The 24373-nt window shown below is 41.1% G+C and overlaps 1 protein-coding gene and 1 non-coding gene across 2 annotated transcripts in view; both read right to left on the bottom strand.

The window, feature by feature from the left end:
* The window catches only part of LOC122619960 (semaphorin-1A), a 128216-nt gene that overhangs the window by 49978 nt on the left and 53865 nt on the right, over window positions 1-24373 (bottom strand). The window lies entirely within an intron of this gene.
* Window positions 2663-2734, bottom strand: Trnad-guc. The gene has a single exon. It is a non-coding gene; the product is annotated as a tRNA-Asp (tRNA).

Genomic DNA, 24373 nt, shown 5'->3' with positions numbered 1-24373 from the left:
GTCCTTGCAAGGAGTTTTCAGCCCGCTCAGCACTTTGTCGGGATAAACTTCTTCCGCAGCGTTTTATTTATTTAAACGGAAAGCCGATGAAGCTGAAAGTCTTAAGTGCCGAATGGGTGGTTCGGTGGAAAAACGCTTGCTTTGAAATCGGCCAAAAGAGGCCGGGGCTTTGATAATTTTACGCAGCTGAATGTACGTACATACGTACAGCACACGTACCAGAGATACAAAAGACATAAAGAGTACAAAAGATATAAAGTAAACTGAAAGTAAAGATAAAAGCGCCAAAGGCTCAGAAAAAGTGCAAAGACAATGATAAGGGCGAGCCGGAAAAATGCTTGTCAAAATGAAAGAGGAAAACAGGGGAAAATGTAAAACGCTGAAGTCGTCTCCTGGGTTCGGTTTTCCTTTTCTCTTCTTTTTTTTGGTTTTTTTTTTTGTTTGCTACTTGACATGGCGGGTTCGGGAGCTCTCAAAGGCAATAATTTTTGCCTTGGAATTTTCACCTTGGCAACTGATGAATTGAGAAACTTAAAGTTTTTAGAGATGCTAATGGAGTGCAGTTATTCAAAGGGAACACAAAGGTGGTTGTATTCATTTACTAAGGGAGCGCCACTAGATAGTTCTTAATGTTGAAGTCCTCCTCAATTTAAGTAGTTTCATAAATTACATGATACACACCTGAAAAGATACAAAAGTAAATGATATCATTAGTTTATAAGTTAAAAATGTGTCTATGAGCACTTAAGTGCTCTTATATTACAGAAAGGTCATAAAAGATTGTTTATTTTTAATTTAAAGTATATTTCCTTTCTCCTATATACCTAATTTCCATTGACATCTTCTAGAAGCGATTTAATTCCATACTAATTAACGATCTGTTTCCAATTGAGCTTTGGCAGTACTTTCATTAGTTTGTATTGATATACATTTTTAATAGCACACATTTGGACCGGTGATTTCCATTTGCGCTTCCCTCGTTTTTTGTCAATTTACTCAATTCACTGATTAGTTTTCAATTGGCGCAGCCATTAGAGCTCCATTTGAGTAATGCACATCGTGCTCTGCTAGTGCAACTGTGTTGGACAGTTGCCTGGCGACTGTCGGCTAAAATGAATAATCGAATGGTGCTCGGAATTGGGAGCTGAATGGAATTCTGGTCCTGCCCCTTTGTGCATATTGCCATTTTGGTTCGCTGCCCGCTCGCTTCCGTTGCAGCTGGTTTTTCCGAGCTGGTTTTCCCCAACCCTACCCCCGCCCCGCAAACTGTTTTTGCCTTTTTTCCGATTGCTTTCCAGCAAGCCGGCAATTTATTTGCTCGTGACAAGGGGTTCCAACCAAAGAAACAAAACAACGTTTAAAAGATGCAAATACCGCTGGGGTGCCTATACATATTGTACATACATATATATTGCGAGTGGCAAAATGGCAATAAAGAGAACTAAAATCAATGGAAATATTCGCGTTGGCATAAATTCCCTTTGAGGAAAACACGGGCGGGCACAAAAAAATGCTCACACAGAACGAGAATACAATTCGAAAAAGTTTGTAACCCAGATTCCTTTACCCTTTCGCTAGCCATTTTTTACCAATTTTGTGTTATTATTATTTTCCCAAAACTTTAGCCGCAGGTGCAGGGCGCATATATGCTGAAAATGGCGGAAAATGTATAAGGAGGGGGCGGCACTGCAGAGTTGTCATTGTTTGCACTAGATTAAAACCGGAGCCTCAAATTGAATTTCCTTCTATACCAATATCACGCATTATTACAATATTATCACTTGAAAGAGAGAAACATAAAATTACAAATATGGTAATTTTACTGGTAGCAAGATAATAATTAAACAGCATACATTAAAATTAGTTATCCCCTTGATAATATCCTGCTTACGTCCCTGATGGGAAATGTTGCTTTCGGGTTCCGCTTTGTGGTATTCATATTACAGGATCTCTGCAAACTTTTTCCACTAGCTGCCCTTCATCCTGTTTTGTTTCTGTTATTGCTGTTATTGCTGCTATTCTCGAATTCGCTTTGCCTGTCCCAAACAAAAACACATCCACACACATACACACACAGTCGCACACCCACATTTCCTGGGGCAAATTTATTGAATTCGCATAGCAGCCAGGAAGGCAACTTAATTTTGAGGAGAAACTTTGTTAAGGTTCGCCATGTGCGCCAGCAAACAGGAAACAACCAAAAGGGCCAGCCAAACCCTCCCAGACATTTTCAAGTTCCTTTTACGTGGGCGGTGGATGGAGGGGGCGTGACCAGCCAACAACAAACGATGCTGAAGTTGGAGGTTTCGGTTTGTGTTTGCATTTTGTTAAGTGTTGAAAATTTATTAGTTTCACCTTAATTTGTTTGTTGCCTGCCCTGCTTTGCGTGGAAGTGGCTAAAGTCCCAAAGGAGTAGACAAAAACGTTATTTTTTCGCAAGCAATTTATTGTTATTGCTCTCAACACCCAGCCACAACATTCCCATACACAAATTAATGAGGGAAGTAGGACCGCCGTCAATCACCGAAAGTGTACGTTTCTGATGTGTTTTCAAAAGCATTAAAATACGCATTCAAAAGACCTGCTTAATATTACTTAATGTATATATTTAATGAGCGGTTATGTTAAAAAAAATAAAAATAAAAAACTGGTTTCATCCATTCTCCCCGACGGGGAATTGAACCCCGGTCTCCCGCGTGACAGGCGGGGATACTAACCACTATACTATCGAGGATGTTGTTTGCCGCTTGACTGATATTAAATTTGTAACCGATAGCCATAACTATCAGTGTTCACACGGTAATTTTGAGAGCTTTAATCTAATTAGATTATTCAGATCGTTTTCAAGGTATACACATATCGTAGATACGTATACGAAAGCTTTAAAATCTTAAAGCACACATCGCACAGTGGGCACAAGGGCAAAAAGCAAAAAAAGATGAACGGACTACAATAAAGGGGCGTGCGAGAGGGATGGCAAATCAAAGTCAGCAGCGCAGCCAAATGGGGAAACATTGTTTTAAAACAATGAAATACAAGCTGCTGGCTGGTGGCTGGTGGGCTTTCAGCCGGGGAGCCAAGCTGAGCTACAAGCTGCAGGGACCAGCAACACGCAATAAAAGACAAAAGTGGAATATGTGCCACAACGCTGAACAGATGCCAACGACCAACGACAGCCGCTCTCCCGATCCCTATCCCTATACCTACTCCATACTCCATTGCCATTCCCTTTCCCATTTACACCCCCCGATGACCCCCTTCCGACGCCACCCCTGCCAGAACATGTGAGTCCACTTGAAACTTTGCGCTATTGTACTTTCACCCCCTACCAGTCATATATATTTTTTCTACAGCCGCTTCCAGCTGCGGACTTTCTCTAGAATCTTTGGCCAACTAAAGCCACTCACAACTGGCTAAAAAAGTGGGGGAAATAAAAAAAATACATGTAGAGAGTCAGAGGCAGAATCCAACCGGTTTTTAGTGCACAGTAGTGCGCTTCGTAACATACTAAAAAAATATAGTTATTTAAAGAATGTTGATATTAAGCTAAAGTTATTTAGCATTCAGATTTTACATTCATAATAAATGCGCAAGAATATTTTCATGAACCACATTTAACTATAAACACTAAAAGTGTTTCGTATTTATAGTTGTACAAACCATCACAGAATTATAAAAATGAATTTACTTAATTCATATCTGTTACAAATACGATTTTATTATGAATTTTATCAAAACTATTTTTTAATCGGAATTCGTTATAATGGCAATGCCTGACCATTTACAAGAGTATAGAACCCATAGCAAAAAAAAAAATTAATATTACTCATGCAGCTACTGAAACTGCTGTGGGGAAAAAAAGTTTGAAAATATAATTGCTGTGCTGCTTTGGCAAACTCCATTAAATTTATAAAGTGGGCAAAAGTTGTATGCCCATACTTCCACATTTTTTATCCGCCACTTCAGACTGTGTGTGAATGGGCACATGAGCGCTTATTGATTAATAGTTTTATTGCATTCATGCAGAGCCCGGTCATTAATTTTGCATGTTAAATAAAAGAGCACTCAATTATGTGGGCTGCATTCGAGGCGGGCAGTTGCTGAATGAAATATTCATGCACTTTATGCTTTATGCTGGGCCTACCGTCAAACAATGCATGTTTGATGTGGAATTAAAGTCCTGTTCGCTCTCTGCGCACGAATATTGATTAGTTTAGGCCGGAAAATAATATTAAATATTCCTGTGGGCTTCAAAGGTTGGGATTATGTTCTCGGTGCATTTAATAGTTAAGCTTCTTTCAGTCTCTTCCATTGTGAAATGGAACATACGTATAGCATAAGCTATAACATTTAAAGCTATTTATTCATATTCAATGTGCTAAAACGTAATTTGTTGCCAACCGGACAGAGTTTAAATAGCTTGAGAATTTGATTAGAAAAATGTACCTAAGCTGGCAAGGCATCAAGGCAATAGTTGGTTGGCAAAACCCAAGGACGAGGCGCCAAAATGCCTTCGAGGCGAAAAAACCTGAACGGAATATTAAAAAAAAAATTAACACAAAATAAGGGGGAAAAGCCTGGGACCCAAGAGATTTTCCCAACCGCCCAGAAGAGGCTGCGAAATGCTTTTTCCATTTCATTTTCATAATTTCGCCATTTGGCAAGTATCTCACGCGTTTGCAATTATGTGAGGATTTTTCATTTCATTTGAGTTTGCGTCCATTCGAGAACGCAGTTGTAAGAGATTCTTCTATTGTTAATGTTTTGCTTGCTGCACATTTATGCGCAACCGCATTTCAAAAGCAATAAATTCAGCAGCTTTGCTCCAAAGTTGAGGAAACAACAAAAATAGGGACAAACGGAACACAAAAAGTAAAAAAACAAGTACGTGAAAGCTGTGAAAGAAAACTTTGCTCATTTGTGGCCACCGAATATTTTGATTTCCATTTTGAAATTCACTCAGCAAAGCTCTGCGTGAAATATAAATTAATAAGTGCTCACACAGCACGAAATCAAAGCTATTTTTTCAGCGTCGTTAAAATCATTTAACAATTTTTTAATATATATTTATAAAGCTATCTGTTTTAAGGAACAAACAAGTTATTTAACAATTTTTTGTATACGCATTAAACAATTCTACATGTCATACTTTCAAAACGAATATATTTATTCTCGCAACACTTTGAAAACTATTTATTTATTTGAAATGCTTATTTTAGTTGCAAAAACTTGTGCGCGCGGTTGAACAACTGGAGGAAAAGTATAAATATTTCACACGCTTGTTTTTATTGAAAAGAATATTTTTTCGATGTTCCGGCAGCTGTTTACTTGGCTGCCTTTCATTACTTGATTTCGTTTTTTCCGCTGCCTCCATTCTCCATTCTAAGCAAAGTTTTGTGGACTTTTCGCCAGAGCCAAGCAGCTTGTTATTATTATTTTTTGCCCTCAATGGTAAAAGTTGTAGTAGGAAACAACAATTTCTCCACCACCCCCAACTCTCAACCCTCAACTCCACCACTCACCACTCTACTCAGTTCAACATTCAACCTTTGGTCCAAGTTCCCGCCGAGTTTTACCATGAAAATTAATTGCGCATTTATTTTGAGTGAGTTTTCGCATCCTGGCGCGGCAAAGGACGAGGACGAGACTAGGGGCTTTCCTTATAACAACCTGCCAGCATTCGATGTTGCCATTCGCCGTTCGCTGTTCAGCGTCTCCTGCGGCTCCTTTCATCCCCCGGAAAACACGGCGGCGGTAAAAGTTAAGTAACCGTGCTCGAGTGGCATCGCCCGTCTACAGGTGACTGCGAAGAGGTTTATGCGTGTGAAGCTCAGCTCACGCCACATTCAGGCAATCTGTGTGGCAGCCACTTGCTGTCCTGCACGAGATAGAATACCATCTCGGGAAATTTAAGAGGAATATTACCAAAGGGAAGTGCGGTAAATCCAACTATCCGATGGTATACACTTTACAGGAGACACTGACTGCGGACTTACACCCCAAATGTGTTGCTTTGTTTCCAAAATAAAGCATTAAGTTCAAGGCTTCTAAAAAGATCAACTGTTTGCTCTATAGATCTGCTGGTTTGCATCTAAGCTCATAAATTGCCATCTTAAAATATTACCCATAGCTGTGGTCACCAGCAGCATGCAAATCGCGCCATAAAAGTGCTGATTTGTATCTGCATGTGTAGAACTCATAAATTGAACAAATTAAACCTTAATGGTTCTTTGCGGTGCAATTTAATTGTCTGACTTGTGTTTTGTGATAATACATTAACGTATCAACGAGGCGTTAGTTTTCAGAATAATTGCAGCTTAAAATACAAATTTTCAAAAGATTGAGTACAACTAAAAAGCCCTAAAGCTATTGAGTTTCCCGACCAGTCCGCAAATCAATGTGGTTACGATTAAATGTACCGAATTTACCGAGTGAAACCACAGAAACTAATAATGAAAAATCCAAACGTTAAACGTTAAACGACCCCTGGGGCAGACAGTTATTGCAACACCCAGTCAAGTTCGATGGAAAGTTGCATGCAACCCAAATTATTCACCCCAACCACCCATCCACCATTCGCCATTCACCATTCACCATCCAGCAACCCATGCCACCCACATCATTTGCAATCCGATAACAATGCGGGTGCGTTTAGTTGCACGATACACGAATGCCAGCCAACAAGAAATGCCTCTCGGATAGTCATGGTCCATGCAAATTACGTTAGGCCGGCGACTTTGATGTCGTCAGCAGTGAAATCGAATCACAGGGCAAACACTCAGCGTGGCACGTTATCCGATCCGTTGTGGCAACCTGATTTGCTAACGATAATTTCCAGTTTTGAAAGCCATAGCATTTGCATTTCAGGATGGGGGCTTATTGGAGCAGTCCATTGAGGAGCTTCTCCTTTGATTACTAATTATACAAGTGCTGCTGCATGTGGTCGAGAATCTGTTGAGAGCTATGAACATAAGAGGATTGGGAACTAAATATAATATTTTTTTATTCCTAAGGACAACATGGTAGATCGTTGTAAAAATAAGTTAGACGGAAGAGCTTACAATTTAATACACATCTATGACGTCATTTAGTACTTGCACCCAGTTCATAGTACGTTCGAATACATGCTAGTCACTCTGATAAATGTATATATTTAATCAAGATATCAGGCTGATTTCCACCCCCTAATTTATTGGGGTTGCAGCTGGCAGCACTGTGACGACACTAATCAGAATTAGTTCCTGCTATATCTGCTATATCTACCATATCCATCCGGCAGTCAGCTAGTCAGCTAGTCAGTTTGCCCCCACTGCTTAGTCGTACTTTGTGTGTACAATTTATTTCAGTCGTTTTAATTGATTCTGTCGCTTCCCTCGCTCGGGGGTTTCCCCGCTCCATGGGTTGCCACAGACGCAGAGTGCAGGCAGCGCATCTTGTTATTTGTACCAATTAATATCCAATATCTGGGCGCTGGCATCATTAGTTTATTTTCCTTTCCTTGCCAACTTTATTTCTTTTTCCCCCCTTTTCAACAAAAAATATATATATATTATTCTTTTCTATCTGTCCGATACGTTTCACTTGGCGCTACAAAGAGAGCTACTAATATCAATGGGAAAACTACAACAAAGGCGCAGGGCAACTTCAGTACTGTTGTTAAGCAGCGAAGGGAAAATACACTGGGAAAATCTCGAATTATAATTCAAGTCGAGAAAAAGCTATGCCCTTAATGTTCTAAGACTTCAAGTCATCTTATCTTAACTTTGAAGATTCATCTCTAGTTTTTTAGACAAAGTATGCTTATTAATATATACAAGAGAAACACCTTATTATTTAGTGGATTACTTGCGTAAATCCTTAGATTTAAAATTTTAAATTTAAATTGAAATTTTTTCAGTAGTGTACAGGATGACCAGGGTTGACTGGCTTTTGCCCGGCTCCTTCCTGATGATGCTGCAGTTGACAGACCATTTATCATCCCACTAATTGTGTATCATTAAAAAAAGAGGCGAGTACGGGCGTACAGATCCGACACTGGCGCCGATGTTAACCCAAAGGAGCCGGGATAGGAGCGGAAAATACAAAATAAAAACAGCTCCGTTCTCCTTCGCAGGACGAAGCCACAGCCGGCGGTATCGATGTTCGCTGACAATGGCAGACTGTGACAAGCAAGCAGCCGGGCTTGGCTCGAATGCCGGCGACATTAACAGGGAAACAGGGAGCACTGGCTACAGCAAACGGCCCTGACAGTGATAGAAATCTGCGGCAAGCAGATTAAACGTGTTTACAGTCCGCCGACGGGAGGCAACTGGAAGGAGGTGTCTTTGTAGAAGTCAGTCATCATTATCGCCACTTTGCCACCCGCCGAATGGAGCGCAAGCACAATGGTCACAAAAAATCGATAGGTGGCATAACTAATGATTCTCATGGATATATATCTCAGGCTGAAAACTTTCTCAAAACAACAACTGCTTTTTATAGGTTTTACTAAACCCAATGGGATCCGTTTTCATTTTGAGGATATTAGCTATTTCTAAATAATAGAATTGAATGCTTTTAACATATTATAAAGATTTCCGATTCGTTCAAATAAGTTGCTACTTTGAAGAATACGATTTCATTTACTATGATTTGTTATGTGTGATGCGTTCTAGATCAGAAATCAATAACTTGGCGTGTGCTTTACTTCTCCATGCAACTTTATTTAGCAAAACAAAAGCATACAGCATAGTCATATAGAGGTACGATCCCAGAACTTAACCCTTTTCACCAGTAATCCCCACTGTTCAAGAACGCGGACAACAATAGAGCCGGATGTGAGTTGGTGGTGGGTGGGGAGTATGGGGGGAAGCCAGACTAATGAGAAACGTGCGCCATGAGTTGCGATAAATGGTTAAGTCAGCGGAATCGCTGATAGTAAGCCATCCATTGCAGGCTCTACCCCACGGCCGTCCCTCGCAACGCAACGCAACGCACAAATACATAATAATCATAAAAATTCAAAGCTCCATCGCCCCCACTAAATGGCATCGATGATGGATTACGACGTCAACTCGTTGGGGATGGAGTACTGATACTGAAACTGAGCCTGAGGCCTGATGAAAATGTTAATGTCGTTGCCAATCGCTTTGTTAATCCATCCATCCATCCATCCATCCAACCAGGACGAGTTGCTTGATTTTGCCAATTCCCCGGCCTCCCGATCCATTCCCATGGTGAGGTCGGAAAACAATTATGACCAGCTTTCCCCAGGATCTCCCTGAACTGCTGGCCAAGTTAGTTTGGAGTCCTGGACAGGGCGAAAGTTGTCACGTAATACACACTAATTAATATTGATATTTTCTGATAATGAGCCCTCGATGGCGTGGACATTGCAGTTTCTGCTCAGTCAGTGGCATTTTGATAGGCCGAAATCGATATTCTGCCCGGGGATAACTTGCTTCTAATTAGAGAGAAATGCTAATTGAAATAGTAGAGTTTTGAAATTTGCTTAAGTGTATAGAGGAATTTAGGAGTAATCCCCATCGATTGACTGTGGCACTTACCATTAGCTCCTGTGATTTTGATCAAACTTAAGCTCACGCATCAACCATAAATTTGTTTATGACTCATATGAAACAGAATAGCGTCATTGGTTGTAGTTCGCAAGTCGCAAACTACAATAATCTCTCCACTCTCGTAATTAGTTATGTCTGACAGCAAATCACGAGTGCCACACTCACACTCACAAGCACAAACCCGCTACCCATTGTCATTAAAAAGCCCAACACGTATCTTGTTCGACATTTGATAGAACAAACAATACAACAAGAAGCGGGCAACAGAAAAGGAAAACTCGTTTCGACCTTAACGGGGTCGTAAAGGAGCCAGGAGTTGGTTGCTAGCTGCTCGGTTTCGGTTGGTATGCCAAATGCATTCAATGCGGCAGGTCCTGCAGATCACACTTAATGGTTATGCCCACGTCTACAGCAGCCTCGTAAAAGTGAGAGGGACAAAAGCAATGAACAGCCCCTACACTGCATAACAAACACATAACAAATTGCCAACTAAAAAGATTTGAGACAAGGATACACGGATCTTTGCAACATTAAATATCTTAAGTTCCAAGAAACAGGAATCTTTAAAAGTTGTACGTAAAATATTTTACATTTACTATTGACTTTACTTTCTTTTTTATCAGTGTACTTCTTGGCATCCCGCTCTCTTCTGGCTGCCGATAAGGACGAGTGGGTGGGGCCGCAAAAATATTTAATGAAATCAGCAGTGGCACAACAGCGTGGAGATGGAAGCATAACAAAATGCAATTGTTGCATTATTAATTTATATTATGCGCAATTGTTGCAAACTGTGGGCAGAAGGTCCTCGCACACACACACACACACACGCACACAGAAGCACAGCCGCACACACACACACACGGCCGCTGTTCATGCGGAAAATCGTGGCAAGGACGAGGGGCAGTAATCGGGGTAGGAAACAGACACAGGCCGCAAGATAAGCACCATGTAAAGGTTGCTCGACTGAAACCGTAAAAGAAGCACAGGCATAACACAAAAAAAAAACAAAAAAAAAAAGAGGAAAAAATATATATACTCCAAAGGATAACGACAGCGGGAGGAAGTAGAGCCAACCAATTTGCTACCGCTCTCGCAGCCATTGTTTCTCGCCCGGAAAGGTGAAGGAAAATGTGGTAATAAAAACAACAATTGAACACAGTTATGATTGAAGTGGAAGCAAAGCCAGCACAAAGGACCCCGCCATACGGGGTAGTTAAGTTAAGGGATCTGGGGCCCAGCCACCGCACCACCGCCATCACCGCATCCACCACCACCACCACCACCACCGCCATCAGCAGCACCATCAGCACCACAGGTCCATCCTCATCCCTGGCGGTGGTATTGTAATACGTATCGATCCATTTGATGGCTGCCACTGCCGATGACACACACACACAGCCTCTTCTAATCGCACGTGATACGCAATGAAAGTCGAAAAAAAACCAAAAAATTATTTCCGATTTCAGATTTGTGAGAGAGAGCTACGTAGACACTACGTAATGTATGTAAAAATGCAGCTTACGTTGACGAATAACTAAATATAGGCTTTCTGTTCTTCTTTTTTTGAAGAAAAAGGACTTTTTAGAGTCATACAATTTAGTGGAACTCTAGCCCACATTAATAACAATCCTTTCAAGAAGTTTACCAATAAAAGTTAGCTCATTATAATGAAAAGTTATTAAATGCCGCCAGGTGAAAGGATGACAATAGATTATAGCATATAGATATATAGCTGTGGTGTGACACCTAATTAGAAAATGGCATGCCTTTCCTAATAATTTTAAACCACGTACATTTCTTGAGCCATTCGAATGCAGGGAAATCAATAACTCTTATCAATGGCGGAGGAGGTAGAGATTTCACGTCGATTTCATTTCTAATGCTCAGTTGGCTAATTTGGTAAACCGATTTCTTGCGCATTATTTCCAGCTCAGTTGCTCAATTGATTGAACTAATCAAAGTTTCTGCCTGAGCGGAACTTTCTCGCAGTGTAGCACCGGCACAGGAAATGGTAAGTTTGCCAACAATTATGGCTCGCAAGCCAACGCCACCCCCCCTAAACCCCTCGCCACCGCCGCTCATCCCATGTGTGTTGTGTTTGTGATCGAACTAAGCGCTGCTCCGTTTACCGCTTTGGGGCCAAGGCCCATCATCCAACTTGGGGTTTCGGGGGGGTGGTTTGGGTGAGAGGGTGGACAGTGGGCCGAGACTTTGATTATGTTGTTGCCTCAACAGTGGGGAGGCGCCACAAGCGGGTGGCGCCACAAAGGTGGGACAGGGACAGAGTACTGGCCCACGGCGCTCCGTCTCTGTTCGTCGTCGGTTATGGTTTGCGTTTGCATTTTCAACTAGTTAGCAGCTCTCGACGAGTCAGGCAGCCAAATTGCGGTTCACTATTCCAATGAGACATACACACCAGTACACTGGGAAAAACTACAAGAACTTCTAGGACAGATGAAACTACTTTTTGGATTTATCAACCCTTACGAAAGCAGGCATTCCATTCCGAAGAACGCTGCTCCTCGTCTTTCTCAGTGTATTTAGTATCTGTGTGTGCGTGGTCAAAATAATTGTTATTGTGGCTTGAGTGGAAGGGGAGGGGAGGGGGCGGCGCTGAAGAACCGCATCCTCCAAACATTATAACGTTTTGTGGTATTGTGATTAACATTTCGGCCCAGGCCCCTAATGACCAAGTTGTCGACTTAGGATCGACCATTCTCGGCAGCGGCAAAGTTATTAAACTCATATGTGTAACTCGGCATTGATTGGCGCCTGGTGGTGTGCGTATGCGGTTTCCCACAGTGCCAGTGTGTGTGTGTGTGAATGACAGAGTGTATACGTGTGTGTGTGGATATGTATATAAGGGCTTGAGCTGGCGCTTGTTTGTCCAACGCCTCGTATACGTAATGAGTTTGCATGTGCATTTTCAATAAAAATTCATTTCACAATCGCTTCAGTCGAGTGTGTACAATGCTCGAGTAATTGCATTTTAAAAATTGCTTATTAAGGCAGAAATGGACACGCCCCCCTACGCCCAGCTCCCTGATATCCTTTGTGTCGCTCTCTCCTTAATGGCCATTAATTAATGTTGTAGCCATGCAATTTCTGATTAGCCCACAAATTACATTCACGAAGCTATCTGCAAACTGGGCACTTATACCATTTAATTTCTTACTCAATTTAACCACATAGTAAATTCCCGGTCAGGCTATCAGATTGGGTCAAGAAAAGTTGATTTTACGAACCTGCAATGGGAACAAAGAGCAGATAAAACGAATTAGAATGTTACTTTGGGAACTATAAATAATCTATTATTTAATTATATATAATTTATCGAGTTCTTAGGATACACACATCGTATGGATATCTTGTCGTATACGTCATGGTGAATAACTAGAGAAACAATGATAATCGTTTAATATTTATTTTACACACTACACTATATGGCAAAACGAAAACCCACTCTACCTCACAGTGAAATACATGGGAAGCGGAGAACTTGGAGTTCAGGAGACGGATCCCGTCTGTCAAACCAACGTGGAGAGCGCCGCAAAGTATGCAATTTACAAAAATAACGTGAAATATTTTCGCAACGCATCGTTGGCTGGCTGGAGAAAAAACACCCCACAAACTGCATCCTTAGCCCAACTTTAGCTTCGACACGAACTGATTTATAAAGTTTACAAATGCGTGGCAAAAACCTCGTGACTTGACTTGACTGACGGACCCGGGTTTTTGGCTTGCTTCGGCTGCGTTTTTTGGCTTGAGCTCTGGCTTCAGTTTTCTGGGATTTTGGTTGAAAAACGTTTGCCACTTAACACGTACGCCGCATATTTTGTGCCACGCCCTTCCCTTTTCGAGCGAAAAGTACCCAACCGGTCCGAAATGTGTTTTTACACCCAGAAATTTTTGCTGATTTTGCTGAGTTCGTTTGCAGCCGGCGAAATTTATACGCTGAGTGCAGAAGTTGCTCCGCTGACTGCTGCCATGTGCTTTGTTTGTGCCGCTCTGATCCTTGAATAATCAACAACAGCAGCAGTACTATAGTGTATATATATATATATATGAGTTGAACAGATAAACACACACACAAAATCGAAAAAACTATAGTCGAGGATGGCGAATCGCAGCAAGCGTACGTTGCTCAAATATTAATGTTGACCCTGGACAGGCAGACGGGCAGACAGGACTCGACTGCTCGTTAGCCGGATGCGCAGGCCGCAAGGATACTTCCAGATTGCCACAGATGCGGCGGCTTCATTCGTAATCAGGAGATGAACTTTTGCCGTCATTAACAATATTTTAAAGAATTGACAAAGATTGGTGGAGCTTGCGTGTAGAATTTGCTGATTGCTTCTACATTCATTAGCTTTGGTTACCAACTCAATTGCCCCCAAACACCTGACAAAAAGCAATCAGATGAGCGGATCCTTATCCCCTTAATAGGTACTATAATAAATGTTTTTAATCATTGACATTTTTGAATGTAAATGTTATTAAAGCACATCGAATATCAAATATTCAAACACTTTGTGCTCCTCAAGCAAATCACGATTCGATGTCTCGTCTTTCGCTGCTACTCTGCGATGCAACTGTTATTTATGTCTTTGTTATTGTTTTTCCAGCATCTGGCGATGTAGGGATTTTCCTGTCTGCGTTTTTGGCCATTAGATGAGGAAAAACTCCCACCCCCAAAAGTCGCTTATCTTTTGCCCTTTGGCTGCTTGATTTTCGCTTTGCTACCCGGGCTTTTTGTCTTACCGATTCCGCGATGTTTTATGGCACAGTACAGAGGATGCTGGATGCGCCGGCGAATAGCAAAATATTGTCTATATTTTTCAACTTATTGTGCCCATGTTTACACACTACTGCTGCCCCGGCAGGACTCGCTTGCTGTCTAAGCTGGCGGCGATTTCAATCGGTATTCCGCTTAGTCTCAGTGCTCGTTTAATATGTATTTCATGTTTTAATATTTGACACGATTGCACAACAGTTGCTCGCTGTGTTCCTTCAACATTCTTTTCGTTTCCCAGTCGCCCGTCCGTCGAATTCTTGGCATTCCCGGCCAACCAGCCAACCAGCCAACAAAGCCAACAAAGTTTCTTCCCAATTCCTTCTGGCCCACGACCTTTGACCCAACGCAGACCGTGTCTCTGCTAACCTTTTCCCCCCCTTGCCCACAAACATTGGCGATTGAATAAGTTGGCTCCGCTGCTTGCCAAGATTCGGCCAAAGAAACGCCAAGGAAAAAGAATTAAAAATGAAATATGCCGTAGAAAAGTTTATGACACTTATTGCTGCCAGAAGTTGAGGCGATTGAGATGTCCAATGCTGCACAAAGTTGCAACCATTGGGTTTTCATTTAAATGTATTGATTTGCTTTAGGCTACAATTTAGGCAGCAATTTTAGAATATTTATTTACCTAGTTTTCAGATAACCGAAGATGATTAGAATGAAATCACGTTTGCATTGCAATGAAATTCGAAGGGCTATAAAATTTAAAATAAATATATAAAACTATTTGATTGACTTGTGGTAATGTGTGCATGTGTGCTACAATGGCACTTCTTAGATAACCATCATAAAATCTCAAGTTTATTTCAAATATTTTTCTTCGATTAGCCCAAGCCCAAGTCCAAGCCCAAGCCGAAGTCCAAGTTGACAGTTTCTCGTTGAGCTGAACATTTTTATTTGGTCTGGTTATTTTCTGGGGGCTCCAATTCATCCCCAGCCCCCCCTCCATGAGTCCACCAGCTGTTGACTTCAACTTATAGAAGCTCGGGATTTAAGTGTTATTGTGGGCAATTTGATACTTTCGATTGAGCAACAACATTTGCTTGTGCGTTCAACTGAAGCGTGCAATCCAGACAGCCCAGCCCCACCCAACCACATGCCCATCCTTAACAGCACCACTCCCCACCCAGCACCACCCACCTCCCAGCACCACCCACCTCCCAGCACCACCCACCATCGTGCACCACTCAGCAGTGGGAAACCCACCACATAATGCTGTAAAAACACGCAAAAATGGCTGCCACACATGTGCACAGTGAATGAGAAAATAAATATCTTTATATGTTTTGTACATTTTTAAAAATTATGCGTTAGACGTGTACAACACAAGATGCCAGCGAAAATCTGTTGTAAAATAACTGTATAGATATGTGACAGTTAATATTGCTAAAGTTAAAGTGGGAAATTTAAATAGACAACCGAAACTATCTCATAAATGGCAGTGTTATAGCTTTTCTTTTCAAGTGTAAAAGTCTCCAATACTCTTTTTCACAAAGTTAGTCAGACGCTTCGAAAACAAGTTGAATATAAATGATGTTGGGTGAAGCAGCAGCAGAATAAGAATGAGAGGAAAGGACGCAGGACGAAGGATAAACCAGGACTCGGTACTAAGGAAGATGTCTTGTCTGCAAGTGTATGTGTGGTGTGTGTGGGTTGTTGTGCTGGTTATTTATTTGTATGCTAAGCTGAAACATTCAAAATATCCAATATAAATCGTTAGCCAACTTTAACCAATAAAATAAAATGCTCATAGACATTTACAAACTGACCGAGGACGGGACAGAAAAAATGTGCCCTCTTAAATCTGAAGAGCTTAGCAAAATATATATTTTGCCAATATCAAGCACAACTTCAAATTTAATGAAATATAATATCCAATACATCTATAAGCCTAATTCAATGTAGATTTTAATCGCATTTACCTTGAAGGCGCCATCTACGACTATCGAAAGATGTCTCCATATGCAAAGCACTAACACTCATAAGAACGTAATGCAATTATCCTTTAATGCATATTTAATGCTTAATGAAATAGGAACAAAATCCATTATCCATTATCCGTAGGTATGTTTGGGCTTTGTTCCCTTTTGGTCGAATTAATCTGGCATTGTTGGTGAACTGATTTCACTAATAAATGGCTTAGGGCATTAATTACAAAACCCAATTATCTCGGCACTGAGCAGCAGCAATTTCAACTAGGTATATTACATATTGTTAACCCACTTTTGCCCGGCACAAAAGTGGCTGATAAAACTATGGATAGTAGAAAGCATTTTTTGTGCGCAAATGTTGCAAAACTTGATTAGCCGGGCAGGGCAGACGACAGTATACAACAGGACACACAGGACCCTCTGAGCCACTCACTCCTGTTCACTTCCCGCTACTTTATTCCATTTTAACTTTTCTATGACGATGCTGCACAAATTTGCACAGCTGCAAAAAAGTTTCGCCACCAAAAACAGGACGAAAAAAATAAAAATAAAAAATGGAAATCCGACCAAGTGCAATGGAAGCCCGAGCACTATCAGTGGCAAATTAATCCGACTCCAATCCGATGGCCAACTGGGAGTCACAGCACAAGTTGGAGTTGAACTTTCAGTGCGAGTTGCAACCAGGTGGCCGGCACTCGCATTCATCACGGAATGCAACAGCATAATCGGGCAATCGGACAGTAGCTTCCCACTTGGAGCTCTATTCCCAGTCCCAGTCCCAGTTCCCTGTTCACTTAGCAGTCCGAATAATTTCGCCACTGGGCTGGGGAAAAAGGCAGAACTAACTCCAATATATGCTAATGGAATGGTGCCAAGATTTGGGCTCAGTTCATAATTACAAAAGGGTAATATTAATAAATCTAATGGTGGTGTGCTTTCCCTATTTCTGTAAATAATTGTTCTAATATTCATTTAAAAAGCATCCCATTAGTAAGCAAATATATTGGAATGCACAGTAACGCTGGCTCGTTTTAAATCGCACATTTCAGTTTTGTTTGGGAGAAGAAAGCCGTGACTCACTTGGAAAATCACATCCCTAAATCCACGCCGAAAATGCGCTTGATTGCGGCATTCCGAGAGTGTTTTCCGCATTGAAAATCTGGCTACGTTTTCACCATTTGTCGGCCGCTTGGAGCGGTGGAAATTTTGGGGGCGCTATAGCGTGATTGAATGGGTCGCTGGACTCTGGAGCTATGACCCGGGTCCGGAATCCGGATCGGATGCCACATAATGAGAGTTATGGCTAATGCATTCAGGGGTTGGCCATCGGTTGGCTTCTGGGTACTGGACACTGGCTACTGGCTACTGGGTCCTGGATACTGGCCACAGCAGCGGGCCAACTTGATGGATTGCCGAGGGCGTAACCCCAACTGGACTTTTCCTTCCACCGCCCAGTCCAACTGAATCGCCCGTTGAATGGGCATCTAAAATGAAACATTAAACTTGTGTCTAGATGCAGGTGCAGGTTTTATCCATCGAGATTTGCATCCATCGAGTCCAGTGTCTGACTGAGTTCGAGTGGAGTTCGTTTTTTTCTGTTTTCACCCGACTTTTGTGTGGCCTTTTCATGTTCTTGCCTTGAACTCGGCGCCCAAGCAAGGTGAAAGTCAAATGTGTCCTGCCACAGCTCGAATTTCAAAGCATACTCAAATAAATGTGGCTAGCCAATTTCTCCCTGCTGTTGCTCATTTTTAATTTATTTAATGGTCCGACGGGGGCTGCCAAACAAAGATCAAGGTGGTAAATCATTGCCATGGCTTATTTGAGTAAACCCGAAAGGGTTGCTAAACCCAAATGACTACGATTCCTACCATATGTGGCCCTTTAATGGGATTAAGAATTCGATACGGATGTCAGTTGTGATTAGATCACGTTGAATAATGGAATTATTGATTTATTGTTAGGTCTATCACACCAAGGACTGTGTTTGTATACACTCTCGTACATTTTTCTCGACCACACCTTTTTATAATTTCTTTCGGACCCCAGACCAATCAGTTCGCTTCCGTCGTTCGTAATTTTGATGTCCTGTTCAATCCGGCAAAGTGAACCGGGCAATGTAAGTACCACAAAAACTGAATACCAAAGGGCATGTCCCACGAAGATATAGAATCGCATCGGGAACTGGACAGGGGGAGGGGCAGGGGCAGGAGGTCGAACCAGGGAAGGCGAGACCAAAGACCAGTTGAGTAAGCAAAAGGAGAATGTTGCTGAACAAGCAAAAATTTTATGACATTGCGAACAAGCTGAATGTGAGGGGGCTTGAGGAGCGTGGAAGCGGGGGGCAATGGTGCAACAAAGGAAATAAAAAGATGCGAAAAACGACTGAAAAACGCAAACACAATTATAACAAGTGGCAGTGGGCAAAGCCATCCCATCCACCGCCCCCTTTTGAGTGTGTTGACCAACAATGTTGGTCACAACATGTACACACAGCCCATCCCGTCGTTCCGTCGTCCTGGCATTCCTGCTCGTCCTTCCACTAACAAGAACTAATATTTGACAGCTGCCTCAGACCCAAAAAGCCGGGCGAACAACAACAACAAAAAATGCTAGCAGCGTTCAACGACTTTTGGCTGATTTCATAAAAGGTCAAACAGAGCGGCGAATAAAAAACAACACAGAAAACAAAATGCCCATAGCTGCAACAACAAAAGTCAAGTAGCCAGCCCAGGGAGATGGCCAAAATATAAAAAAAAGGAGTGAATTCTTAAAAAAATGCTGGCAACAAAAAAGAAAACAATTTAGCATGCACAACACATGCTGCCGCTGCTCATTTTGCTGGAAACAAAGCGCACTGCGGACTTCTCCCTACGGTGCCCAGCCAACAGTGGTGAAAAAATAAAAGAAAACACAGCAAAGTACAGCAAAAAAAAAAAAAAATAAGGAAAAAGAGAAATATAGGTTGGTAAAAACCATGGCGAAAAGCAATATTCAAACCTCCAGAGAAATGCCGGCATACTACACATCCTGCATGCCACAATAATGTTGCAGGTACTCAGGTTATTGCAGTCGAATCAAATTACAACATTGAAAAATTAAATTAAAATGCGGCTTGCACAAACTTTATTTGTAGAATGCAGAGAGCCTTGGATTAGTTTATTGCATTCTGCGCTGCATGTCAGTTCATATTCTTTTAAACACAATTATATTAAACATAAATTGTATAATTTTGTTCACAATTCAGGAAAATTATATCGCTTGTTTTGGCTTATTCATAAAGCAAACAACCATGAAGGGTTCAGCAGCCCATTTGACCAGTTCCCAGCTCAACTAAGCGCCTTAAATAATTTATTTATTCCAGTCCAAACTCATGGGCCACGCCCACATCCAGAGACAACTAACTTGATGAACCATTCAAACATGGCCAAACAAACCGAAAAAGAAAAAAGGGAAGGGAAAGCGGGTAACCCAAGCGCACATCAAACAATTTACAATTCACAAAATTTAAGCGCACTTTCAGTTATTGTTATTTGAACCCTTTTTAAACCTAACCCACAAACACAGCCCCACACACACACACACACACACATCAACAAGTACAGTGAAAACAGCCCTGTTATGGCCACTTTAATCAGCAAATGGAAAATTATATCATGCATATATACGGATACGTAATGGAATTCTTAACAAATGTGCAGAAAAGAGCAAAAATAAATGCTGAATAATTTGAAAATGTATGCAAAATCCCCCAAATGAGCAGCGACCGGTGGCAGTTGTCACTCTTATCAATGCTGACACTCGTCCTTGGCGTGGATTTTGTCTCCCCACCACCCACCACCCAACTGCCACCACCCACCACACACCACCCACCGCCACCGTGCAAGCAAACCAAGCCAGCCTTGGTGGCAATTCCTTTGTTGTCGCTCCGAAAAAGAATCTAATTTGAAATAAATGAACTAAATATGCTTAACACGCGCGCTTCCACACAAACGTGGCCGTAAGCCACCCCCTGCACTGAGAGAAATAAGCAAAAGCAGACGATTATTATTCAAAAGTACGAAGTATGCGACTTAAAAAGGCTTAATTAAGAAAAAGACAATAAAATTTCAATTTGAAATAGTTATATTTTCATATTATTTTTTATCAAACTCGGTACACGTTTCTTAAGGTGTAGCAAGCCCCATACAATCGCCTGCCTCTCCACCTATGTCCTTCTTTGGAAAAAGTCCTTGGCACGACTGGTCCTTTTTTTTCGGTGGCGTTGTTGCTCGACTTTTTTGTCTGGCGCATATGAAATAACTTTTCGTTAGGTTTTCACTTATTTTCCTCCATTCTTTGGCTGCACAGTCGAAACAATTGTTGCCACAAAACACACACACACACAGACACATCATAGTGAAAAGGGGTGGGGATTACGCCCACAGTAGTCACCATAAACGAATTTGCATGGAATTTTAATAAGGGCAACAAATATTTTTTTCCCCCTTTTTTGGGTCTGCATTCGGTTATTTTTTTGATATTTTTTGTCGCCATTTCGGTTGGATTTCGTGCCATGGTTTTCATCTGATGTGACTTTATATTTTGTGTAGCCATACAAATAAACATAAAAATGGAATTGTGATGACGGGCAATCAGAGAATTTGAAATTGTTTAAGTTGCTGCCATGTTTTGCCTTACGCAAATAGTTTACGAACAATAGTTTTGAATTACAAGCATTCTGGTACAGTCATTGTAGTTTTCATTGCCAGAGCTCGCAGTAAATAAACATAATGGTTAATCGGATCGAAAGTCGCAGCAGCGCTTATGTAACTGCACATCAAGTGAAAGTCATAAAAAGGTTATGGCCACAGCAATAACATTAGCCATGGTAAATCAGCAGCAAATAAAAAGCAGTACTTAATTCAAATTTATTGCCCATTTGTCTGGCACTTTTCCATCGCAGCCCATTTCCATCGCCCCCGAAAGTATGCTAAGCCTTTAAGAATCTAAAACTGATTAGGTGGCAAAAAACGAGGGAACATTTCAGTGACAATCCTTTTTTTCCAAAATAATTTCCAACCAAACTTTGCAGTTTTTTTTCCAACGGCTGTTGTGGCCGATGTTCGGTTGAAGCGCAACATTAGCGACATGAACATGGCAAACAGACACAGCCGGCTAGTTGCAAAATCGGATGCACAGAGAGAAATAAGTTATATTTAATCTGAGCATACCTTATAAATATATTTAGCTTTTTCTTAACTTTCTTTGATGTTAAAATAAGTTAAGTTCAAAAATAAATTTCCAGCTTTTATAAAGAAGATCCGTGTTCAAGTACCGAATTATTTATTTTCGAATGTTTTAAAGCAATTAAAAATAGCTATTCTGTTAACAGTTTATATATGCGATTAACGTATAGTTTAAATTCAGTTTATCTATTTTTTGTGTATTTTTTGCGGCGTGCACTTGCATCAGCTACTCACCCATGGCCAGGGGTTGCGGTTTATTCGAGTGCAAAGCCAAAAACTTATTTTCTGCCGTCAGATGGACACTGGACACGGAATTCTCTGGTTCCTGACGCTTCTCCGGCTGTGAGTCACCTAACAACTGCACAATGATGTTGTTTTCCCCCGTTTCCCCCATTTTCCCCGTTTTTCCCGCACTGGCCGCCCAGCATGTCAGGCTAATAGTTTTCATTCGGGCCCATGCACTGCACATTGACCACAGGACCAGAAACGCTGGACAGACCAGGCCACTTCACTCGGCACATTTGTCATTGCCATTTTGTGTGCCATATTTCACAAATGATTTTTGACTACACCAGAGCCAAGCGACTGACTAACACCCAAGTAAGTCAAGGGTAGTCACTCATAATTTTACCCTTATTGACGACATGTTCCAAAGACGAGTGACATACTATACTACCACTCTAGTATTCTAGTGTCCATCTGCCATTTGTTTCGGGTGTTTTATATGATAGTTTTTGAGTGCATCATAGTGCGAAACTTATCCGTAATGACTACGGTCTAATTTACTGCAAGTCTGTTGTTTAGAAATTGCCTTACTGTATTGTTGCAAATTTTGTTAAATAATGCATAATAGTGATAATAACTGAAAATGATGCAAACACTTTATTTAGAACACGAACAAGAAAAACTGAATTTGTGTACGTCATCAATAAATAGAAAAACGAATGCTTTGATTTACAAAACTCACAGCGGAAACCCATTAAAAAATATGCAGACTTTCCAATCACTTTTGCATAACTTTGCACGTTTAAAGAATAATACATAAAATAAAAGTGTTGAGCTACGTAATACTATTTAATAGCTAGGAGTCATAAAAATCAAACAACCAAAATACTTGATTGCCTATTTGTGAATATGGTAAAATGGCAAACTCATTTATGGGATAAAAAATAAGGCCACTCAAATGGAATCGTTTTGGTCATCAATCATTTTCGTAGGAGACTGCATTAAATATGCAAGTGCAGGCTGCAAGGATACATATGTATGATTGTCCTTGCCTATTTCCTTCGCCTGCTAGGGTGAGAATGCATGTAGATTTCGATTTATATGTATGAAATGCCATGAACAATTTTCACAAAGACATTTTCGGCTCATTTTTTGTACAAAGCAATTGCTGCAGCAGCTGGACAAACATGATAAGAATTGGCCACCATTCGATTCGTTGCACGCAAGTCGAGAAATTTCGAAAAATAGTAAAAACAATTTACGCACACATATTGATGCTGAACATGGACTAAGAATATTCAATTCTGCAATTTACATTCGAATGTATAAAATAGAGTCGTAAATTGATTTTTATCTTTTGTTCTCAGTAAATTGACAGGCGGGTGAATTTGCTTGGATTTGCATTCACGAAGAAGAAACTAAACGTTTTTTGCAAATCAAGACAGTACGGAAAATCGGTATTATTAAGTTTTCTCAATACTCAGTATTGAAAAATCATTGCTAGAAAGCTCGTGGTGCGTGGTGGCCAAAAATGTGGCAAATAAAATAGATAAATGCAGATAGACACCCAAAGAGCACTTCTTTGGCATCACTCTTATTATGGATTTTGTGTTCCAGGCTGCAGCTGCTGTCGTTTTGGTGGTGTCATGCAAAAACTCAATAAATTTTGCGCAAACGATTTATCATGAGCTTGATTACGAAAATGCAGACACAATCACAGGGAGTTTGTGTGTGTGTGTGCTTGCATGGGTGTGAGTGTGTGCCACATGGACACAGTTGCATGCATAAAATAATACGCCAATATTATAATAGACATACAACAAAAGGAACCCCGTTCTGGCAGCCATTTTTCACATGTCGGGACATTGATTTGCCGTTATTACACAAAATGGTGGCCGGGTACCGTTAGTAACCCAATAATGGATGGAGTCCTCTTTACTGTGCATATGTATGTGTAAGGATTCTGGGTTCAAGAAAGGTTATAACTAAATTAGCATAAATTGCGGCACGAAAATCGACATCAGAGAATGGCCCTTGATTACTCGTTCAATGCGAATGTGAAGTGTCGAGCAAATGTTTGAGCTGGGCCCCTTATCACAATTGTACATTAACAGTTTTGGCTTTGATTTATGAATGACACCGGCACTGACTACCTTCCATTGAGTGGGCGGAATACAAATTAATAGATTAATATTTTATAATCGAATTTCGTTCGTGATTTGCATGCTCGGCATGTCCTTAAGCAGATGGCAAGGCATTTAAACCATCTCTCGTTAAGGCTGTGCCCAAAATTATTAACTGCACTTTGTCGGAGTGGCCGTCAAACAGTTTCCATTAAATTTAATTTACTGCCAGCCCACCTCGCCTCCGGAATCCTGACAGGACCTCATCCAGTGCGTCTGTCAAAGCTCCTGCCAGAGCCGAACGACAACCAAGACCAAGTCCATGCACAGTAAATTAATTAACTTTATTGTCTGGGGCTGCCCGGTTCGTAATTTGATTAAACAGCTCTAGCAGCGTTTCCCATATACTCGCACACACATGCCTATAAATTCTAAGAAACGTTTCAGATGGCTCTATCAATTTGATGGATGCATTTATCATTTCTGGTTGCATTTTTAAATCGCAGACTTTAAG

The sequence above is a fragment of the Drosophila teissieri genome, chromosome 2L (assembly GCF_016746235.2).
Source record: "Drosophila teissieri strain GT53w chromosome 2L, Prin_Dtei_1.1, whole genome shotgun sequence".
Lineage (NCBI taxonomy): Eukaryota > Metazoa > Arthropoda > Insecta > Diptera > Drosophilidae > Drosophila > Drosophila teissieri.
Note: the sequence above shows the minus strand (reverse complement) of the source record. Positions and strands in the feature narration are given on the sequence as shown.